We start from the raw sequence: 9085 nt of genomic DNA, 5'->3' as shown, positions 1-9085 counted from the left end.
TTGTCTCCAGTGCTGCAGTGCAGACTGTAATACTCCCATCATATTCCTGTATCTGTCTCCAGTGCTGCAGTGCAGAATGTAATACTCCTATCCTATCCTCTGTATCTGGCTCGTGTTAGGTGCAAAATGTAATACTCCCATCCTATCCCTGTATCTGGGTCCAGTGCTGCAGTGCAGAATGTAATACTCCCATCCTATCCACTGTATCTGGGTCCAGTGCTACAGTCCAAAATGTAATACTCCCATCCTATCCCTGTATCTGGGTCCAGTGCTGTAGTGCAAAATGTAATACTCCCATCCTATCCCCTGTATCTGGGTCCAGTGCTGCAGTGCAGAATGTAATACTCCCATCCTATCCCTGTATTTGGCTCTAGTGCAGAATGTAATACTCCCATTCTATCCTCTGTATCTGCCTCCAGTGCTGCAGTGCAGAATGTAATAGTCCCATCCTATCCCTGTATCTGGCTCCAGTGCTGCAGTGCAGAATGTAATAGTCCCATCCTATCCCTGTATCTGGCTCCAGTGCTGCAGTGCAGAATGTAATACTCCCATCCTATGCCTGTATCTGGCTCCAGTGCTGCAGTGCAGAATGTAATACTCCCATCCTATCCCTGTATCTGGGTCCAGTGCTGCAGTGCAGAATGTAATACTCCCATTCTATCCCCTGTATCTGGCTCCAGTGCTGCAGTGCAGAATGTAATACTCCCATCCTATCCCCTGTATCTTGTCTCCAGTGCAGAATGTAATACTCCCATCCTATCCCTGTATCTGGGTCCAGTGCTGCAGTGCAGAATGTAATACTCCCATCCTATCCAATGTATCTTGGCTCTAGTGCTGCAGTGCAGAATGTAATACTCCCATCATATCCCCTGTATATGGCTCCAGTGCAGGATGTAATACTCCCATCCTATCCCTGTATCTGGCTCCAGTGCTGCAGTGCAAAATGTAATACTCCCATCCTATCCCTGTATCTGGGTCCAGTGCTGCAGTGCAGAATGTAATACTCCCATCCTATCCCTGTAACTGGATCCAGTGCTGCAGTGCAGAATGTAATACTCACATCATTTCCCTGTATCTGGCTCCAGTGCTGCAGTGCAGAATGTAATGCTCCCATCCTATCCACTGTATCTGGCTCCAGTGCTGCAGTACAGAATGTAATACTCCCATCCTATCCCTGTATCTGGGTCCAGTGCTGCAGTGCAGAATGTAATACTCCCATCCTATCCCTGTATCTGGGTCCAGTGCTGCAGTGCAGAATGTAATACTCACATCCTATCCCTGTATCTGGGTCCAGTGCTGTAGTGCAAAATGTAATACTCCCATCCTATCCCTGTATCTGGCTCCAGTGCTGCAGTGAATGTAATTCTGCTATCCTATCCCCTCTATCTTGTCTCCAGTGCTGCAGTGCAGAATGTAATACTCCCATCCTATCCTCTGTATCTGACTCCGGTGTTAGGTGCAAAATGTAATACTCCCATCCTATCCCTGTATCTGGGTCCAGTGCTGCAGTGCAGAATGTAATACTCCCATCCTATCCACTGTATCTGGGTCCAGTGCTACAGTCCAAAATGTAATACTCCCATCCTATCCCTGTATCTGGGTCCAGTGCTGTAGTGCAAAATATAATACTCCCATCCTATCCCCTGTATCTGGGTCCAGTGCTGCAGTGCAGAATGTAATACTCCCATCCTATCCCTGTATTTGGCTCTAGTGCAGAATGTAATACTCCCATCCTATCCTCTGTATCTGCCTCCAGTGCTGCAGTGAAGAATATAATACTCCCATCCTATCCCTGTATCTGCCTCCAGTGCTGCAGCGCAGAATGTAATACTCCCATCCTATCCCTGTATCTGGCTCCAGTGCTGCAGTGCAGAATGTAATACTCCCATCCTATCCCTATATCTGGGTCCAGTGCTGCAGTGCAGAATGTAATACTCCCATCCTATCCACTGTATCTGGCTCCAGTGCAGAATGTAATACTCCCATCCTATCCCCTGTATCTGGCTCCAGTGCAGGATGTAATACTCCCATCCTATCCCCTGTATCTGGCTCCAGTGCTGCAGTGCAAAATGTAATACTCCCATCCTATCCACTGTATCTGGCTCCAGTACTCAGTGCAAAATGTAATAATCCCATTCTATCCACTGTATCTGGCTCCAGTGGTAGGTGCAAAATGTAATACTCCCATCCTATCCCTGTATCTGGCTCCAGTGCTGCAGTGCAGAATGTAATACTCCCATCCTATCCCTGTATCTGGATCCTGTGTTGCTTTGCAGAATGTAATACTCCCATCCTATCCCCTGTATCTTATCTCCAGTGCAGAATGTAATACTCCCATCCTATCCCCTGTATCTGGCTCCAGTGCAGGATGTAATACTCCCATCCTATCCCTGTATCTGGCTCCAGTGCTGCAGTGCAAAATGTAATACTCCCATCCTATCCCTGTATCTGGCTCCAGTACTGCAGTGAATAATGTAATAAATCCATCCTATCCACTGTATCTGGCTCCAGTACTCAGTGCAAAATGTAATAATCCCATCCTATCCACTGTATCTGGCTCCAGTGCTCAGTGCAGAATGTAATACTTCCATCCTATCCCCTGTATCCTGCTCCAGTGCAGAATGTAATACTCCCATCCTATCCTCTGTATCTTGTCTCCAGTGCTGCAGTGCAGAATGCAATACTCCCATCCTATTCTCTATATCTGGCCCCAGGGCAGAATGTAATACTCCCATCCTATCCTCTGTATCTTGTTTCCAGTGCTGCAGTGTAGAATGTAATACTCCCATCCTATCACCTGTATCTGGCTCCAGTGCAGAATGTAATACTCCCATCCTATCCTCTCTATCTTGTTTCCAGTGCTGCAGTGCAGAATGTAATACTCCCACCCTATCCCCTGTATCTGGCTCCAGTGCTGCAGTGCAGAATGTAATACTCCCATCCTATCCCTGTATCTGGGTCCAGTGCTGCAGTGCAGAATGTAATACTCCCATTTTATCCATGTATCTGGCTCCAGTGCAGAATGTAAAATTCCCATCATATTCCCTGTATCTGGCACCAGTGCTGCAGTTCAGAATGTAATACTCCCATCATATTCCTGTATCTGGGATCCAGTGCAGAATGTAATACTCCCATCCTATCCTCTGTATCTGGCTCCAGTGCATAAAGTAATACTCCCATCCAATCCCCCTGTATCTGGCTCCAGTGCTGCAGTGCAGAATGTAATACTCCCATCCTATCCTCTGTATCTGCCTCCAGTGCATAAAGTAATACTCCCATCCAATCCCCCTATATTTGGCTCCAGTGCTGCAGTGCAGAATGTAATACTGCCATCCTATCCTCTGTATCTGCCTCCAGTGCTGCAGTGCAGACTGTAATACTCCCATCCTATCCACTGTATTTGGCTCCAGTGCTGCAGTGCAGAATGTAATACTCCAATCATATCCCCTGTATCTGGCTCCAGTGCAAAAAGTAATACTTCCATCTTATGCCTGTATCTGGCTCCAGGGCTGCAGTGCAAAATGTAATACTCCCATCCTATCCCCTGTATCTGCCTCCAGTGCATAATGTAATACTCCCATCCTATCCCTGTATCTGGCTCCAGTGCTGCAGTGCAAAATGTAATACTCCCATCCTATCCCTGTATCTGGCTCCAGTGCAGAATGTAATACTTCCATCCTATTCCCTGTATCCTGCTCCAGTGCAGAATGTAATACTCCCATCCTATCCCTGTATCTGGCTGCAGTGCAGAATGTAATACTCCCATCCTATCACCTGCACCTGGCCCCAGTGCAGAATGAAATACTCCCATCCTATCCTCTGTATCTTGTTTCCAGTGCTGCAGTGCAGAATGTAATACTCCCATCCTATCACCTGTATCTGGCTCCAGTGCAGAATGTAATACTCCCATCCTATCCCCTGTATCTGGCTACAGTGCTGCAGTGCAGAATGTAATACTCCCATCCTATCCCTGTATCTGGGTCCAGTGCTGCAGTGCAGAATGTAATACTCCCATCCTAACCTCTGTATCTGGCTCCAGTGCTGCAGTGTATGATGTAATACTCCCATCATATCCCTGTATCTGGCTACAGTGCTGCAGTGCAGAATGTAATACTCCCATCCTATCCCTGTATCTGGCTCCAGTGCTGCAGTGCAGAATGTAATACTCCCATCCTATCCCTGTATCTGGCTCCAGTGCAGAATGTAATATTTCCATCCTATCCCCTGTATCTACCACCAGTGCTGCAGTGCAGGATGTAATACTCCCATACTATCCCTGTATCTGGGTCCAGTGCTCAGTGCAAAATGTAATATTCCCATCCTATCCCTGTATCTGGCTTCAGTGCTGCAGTGTATAATGTAATACTCCCATCCTATCCTCTGTATCTGCCTCCAGTGTTGCAGTGCAGAATGTAATACTCCCATCCTATCCCTGTATCTGCCTCCAGTGCCGCAGTGCAAAATGTAATACTCCCATCCTATCCACTGTATCTGGCTCCAGTGCTCAGTGCAAAATGTAATACTCCCATCATATCCCTGTATCTGGCTCCAGTGCTGCAGTGCAGAATGTAATACTCCCATCCTATCCCTGTATCTGGGTACAGTGCTGCAGTGCAAAATGTAATACTCCCATCCTATCCCTGTATCTGGGTCCAGTGCTGCAGTGCAGAATGTAATACTCCCATCCTATCCCTGTAACTGGATCCAGTGCTGCAGTGCAGAATGTAATACTCACATCCTTTCCCTGTATCTGGCTCCAGTGCTGCAGTGCAGAATGTAATGCTCCCATCCTATCCACTGTATCTGGCTCCAGTGCTGCAGTACAGAATGTAATACTCCCATCCTATCCCTGTATCTGGGTCCAGTGCTGCAGTGCAGAATGTAATACTCCCATCCTATCCCTGTATCTGGGTCCAGTGCTGCAGTGCAGAATGTAATACTCACATCCTATCCCTGTATCTGGGTCCAGTGCTGTAGTGCAAAATGTAATACTCCCATCCTATCCCTGTATCTGGCTCCAGTGCTGCAGTGAATGTAATACTGCCATCCTATCCCCTCTATCTTGTCTCCAGTGCTGCAGTGCAGAATGTAATACTCCCATCCTATCCTCTGTATCTGGCTCCGGTGTTAGGTGCAAAATGTAATACTCCCATCCTATCCCTGTATCTGGGTCCAGTGCTGCAGTGCAGAATGTAATACTCCCATCCTATCCACTGTATCTGGGTCCAGTGCTACAGTCCAAAATGTAATACTCCCATCCTATCCCTGTATCTGGGTCCAGTGCTGTAGTGCAAAATATAATACTCCCATCCTATCCCCTGTATCTGGGTCCAGTGCTGCAGTGCAGAATGTAATACTCCCATCCTATACCTGTATTTGGCTCTAGTGCAGAATGTAATACTCCCATCCTATCCTCTGTATCTGCCTCCAGTGCTGCAGTGAAGAATATAATACTCCCATCCTATCCCTGTATCTGCCTCCAGTGCTGCAGCGCAGAATGTAATACTCCCATCCTATCCCTGTATCTGGCTCCAGTGCTGCAGTGCAGAATGTAATACTCCCATCCTATCCCTATATCTGGGTCCAGTGCTGCAGTGCAGAATGTAATACTCCCATCCTATCCACTGTATCTGGCTCCAGTGCTGCAGTGCAGGATGTAATACTCCCATCCTATCCCCTGTATCTGGCTCCAGTGCTGCAGTGCAAAATGTAATACTCCCATCCTATCCACTGTATCTGGCTCCAGTACTCAGTGCAAAATGTAATAATCCCATTCTATCCACTGTATCTGGCTCCAGTGTTAGGTGCAAAATGTAATACTCCCATCCTATCCCTGTATCTGGCTCCAGTGCTGCAGTGCAGAATGTAATACTCCCATCCTATCCCTGTATCTGGGTCCAGTGCTGCTTTGCAGAATGTAATACTCCCATCCTATCCCCTGTATCTTATCTCCAGTGCTGCAGTGCAGAATGTAATACTCCCATCCTATCCCCTGTATCTGGCTCCAGTGCAGGATGTAATACTCCCATCCTATCCCTGTATCTGGCTCCAGTGCTGCAGTGCAAAATGTAATACTCCCATCCTATCCCTGTATCTGGCTCCAGTACTGCAGTGAATAATGTAATAAATCCATCCTATCCACTGTATCTGGCTCCAGTACTCAGTGCAAAATGTAATAATCCCATCCTATCCACTGTATCTGGCTCCAGTGCTCAGTGCAGAATGTAATACTTCCATTCTATCCCCTGTATCCTGCTCCAGTGCAGAATGTAATACTCCCATCCTATCCTCTGTATCTTGTCTCCAGTGCTGCAGTGCAGAATGCAATACTCCCATCCTATTCTCTATATCTGGCCCCAGGGCAGAATGTAATACTCCCATCCTATCCTCTGTATCTTGTTTCCAGTGCTGCAGTGTAGAATGTAATACTCCCATCCTATCACCTGTATCTGGCTCCAGTGCAGAATGTAATACTCCCATCCTATCCTCTCTATCTTGTTTCCAGTGCTGCAGTGCAGAATGTAATACTCCCACCCTATCCCCTGTATCTGGCTCCAGTGCTGCAGTGCAGAATGTAATACTCCCATCCTATCCCTGTATCTGGGTCCAGTGCTGCAGTGCAGAATGTAATACTCCCGCCCTATCGCTGTATCTGGGTCCAGTGCTGCAGTGCAGAATGTAATACTACCATGTTATCCTCTGTATCTGCCTCCAGTGCTGCAGTGAAGAATGTAATACTGCCATCCTATCCTCTGTATCTGCCTCCAGTGCTGCAGTGCAGACTGTAATACTCCCATCCTATCCACTGTATCTGGCTCCAGTACTCAGTGCAAAATGTAATAATCCCATTCTATCCACTGTATCTGGCTCCAGTGTTAGGTGCAAAATGTAATACTCCCATCCTATCCCTGTATCTGGCTCCAGTGCTGCAGTGCAGAATGTAATACTCCCATCCTATCCCTGTATCTGGGTCCAGTGCTGCTTTGCAGAATGTAATACTCCCATCCTATCCCCTGTATCTTATCTCCAGTGCTGCAGTGCAGAATGTAATACTCCCATCCTATCCCCTGTATCTGGCTCCAGTGCAGGATGTAATACTCCCATCCTATCCCTGTATCTGGCTCCAGTGCTGCAGTGCAAAATGTAATACTCCCATCCTATCCCTGTATCTGGCTCCAGTACTGCAGTGAATAATGTAATAAATCCATCCTATCCACTGTATCTGGCTCCAGTACTCAGTGCAAAATGTAATAATCCCATCCTATCCACTGTATCTGGCTCCAGTGCTCAGTGCAGAATGTAATACTTCCATCCTATCCCCTGTATCCTGCTCCAGTGCAGAATGTAATACTCCCATCCTATCCTCTGTATCTTGTCTCCAGTGCTGCAGTGCAGAATGCAATACTCCCATCCTATTCTCTATATCTGGCCCCAGGGCAGAATGTAATACTCCCATCCTATCCTCTGTATCTTGTTTCCAGTGCTGCAGTGTAGAATGTAATACTCCCATCCTATCACCTGTATCTGGCTCCAGTGCAGAATGTAATACTCCCATCCTATCCTCTCTATCTTGTTTCCAGTGCTGCAGTGCAGAATGTAATACTCCCACCCTATCCCCTGTATCTGGCTCCAGTGCTGCAGTGCAGAATGTAATACTCCCATCCTATCCCTGTATCTGGGTCCAGTGCTGCAGTGCAGAATGTAATACTCCCGCCCTATCGCTGTATCTGGGTCCAGTGCTGCAGTGCAGAATGTAATACTACCATGTTATCCTCTGTATCTGCCTCCAGTGCTGCAGTGAAGAATGTAATACTGCCATCCTATCCTCTGTATCTGCCTCCAGTGCTGCAGTGCAGACTGTAATACTCCCATCCTATCCACTGTATTTGGCTCCAGTGCTGCAGTGCAGAATGTAATACTCCAATCATATCCCCTGTATCTGGCTCCAGTGCAAAAAGTAATACTCCCATCTTATTCCTGTATCTGGCTCCAGGGCTGCAGTGCAAAATGTAATACTCCCATCCTATCCCCTGTATCTGCCTCCAGTGCATAATGTAATACTCCCATCCTATCCCTGTATCTGGGTCCAGTGCTGCAGTGAAGAATGTAATACTCCCATCCTATCCTCTGTATCTGCCTCCAGTGCTGCAGTGCAGAATATAATACTCCCATCCTATTCACTGTATTTGGCTCCAGTGCTGCAGTGCAGAATGTAATACTCCAATCCTATCCCCTGTATCTGGCTCCAGTGCTGCAGTGCAAAAAGTAATACTCCCATCTTATTCCTGTATCTGGCTCCAGCGCTGCAGTGCAAAATGTAATACTCCCATCCTATCCCCTGTATCTGCCTCCAGTGCATAATGTAATACTCCCATCCTATCCCTGTATCTGGGTCCAGTGCTGCAGTGCAGAATGTAATACTCCCATCCTATCCACTCTATCTGGCTCCAGTGCAGAATGTAATACTCCCATCCTATCCACTGTGTCTGGGTCCAGTGCAGAATGTAATACTCCCATCCCATCCACTCTATCTGGCTCCAGTGCAGAATGTAATACTCCCATCCTATCCACTGTATCTGGCTCCAGTGCAAAATGTAATACTCCCATCCTATCCCTGTATCTGGGTCCAGTGCTGCAGTGCAGAATGTAATACTCCCATCCTATCCCTGTATCTGGCTGCAGTGCAGAATGTAATACTCCCATCTAATCCTCTGAATCTGGCTCCAGTGCAGAATGTAATACTCCCATCCTATCCACTGTATCTGGCTCCAGTGCAAAATGTAATACTCCCATCCTATCCCTGTATCTGGGTCCAGTGCTGCAGTGCAGAATGTAATACTCCCATCCTATCCCTGTATCTGGCTGCAGTGCAGAATGTAATACTCACATCTAATCCTTTGTATCTGGCTCCAGTGCTGCAGTGCAAAATGTAATACTCCCATCGTATCCATATCTGGGTCCAGTGCTGCAGTACAAAATGTAATACTCCCATCCTATCCCCTGTGTCTGGCTCCAGTGCTGAAGTGCATAATGTAATACTCCCATCCTATCCCCTGTATCTGGGCTCCAGTGCAGAATGTAATAC

This window comes from Mixophyes fleayi, chromosome 9 (assembly GCF_038048845.1).
Source record: "Mixophyes fleayi isolate aMixFle1 chromosome 9, aMixFle1.hap1, whole genome shotgun sequence".
Lineage (NCBI taxonomy): Eukaryota > Metazoa > Chordata > Amphibia > Anura > Limnodynastidae > Mixophyes > Mixophyes fleayi.
This window is presented reverse-complemented; position numbering follows the sequence as displayed.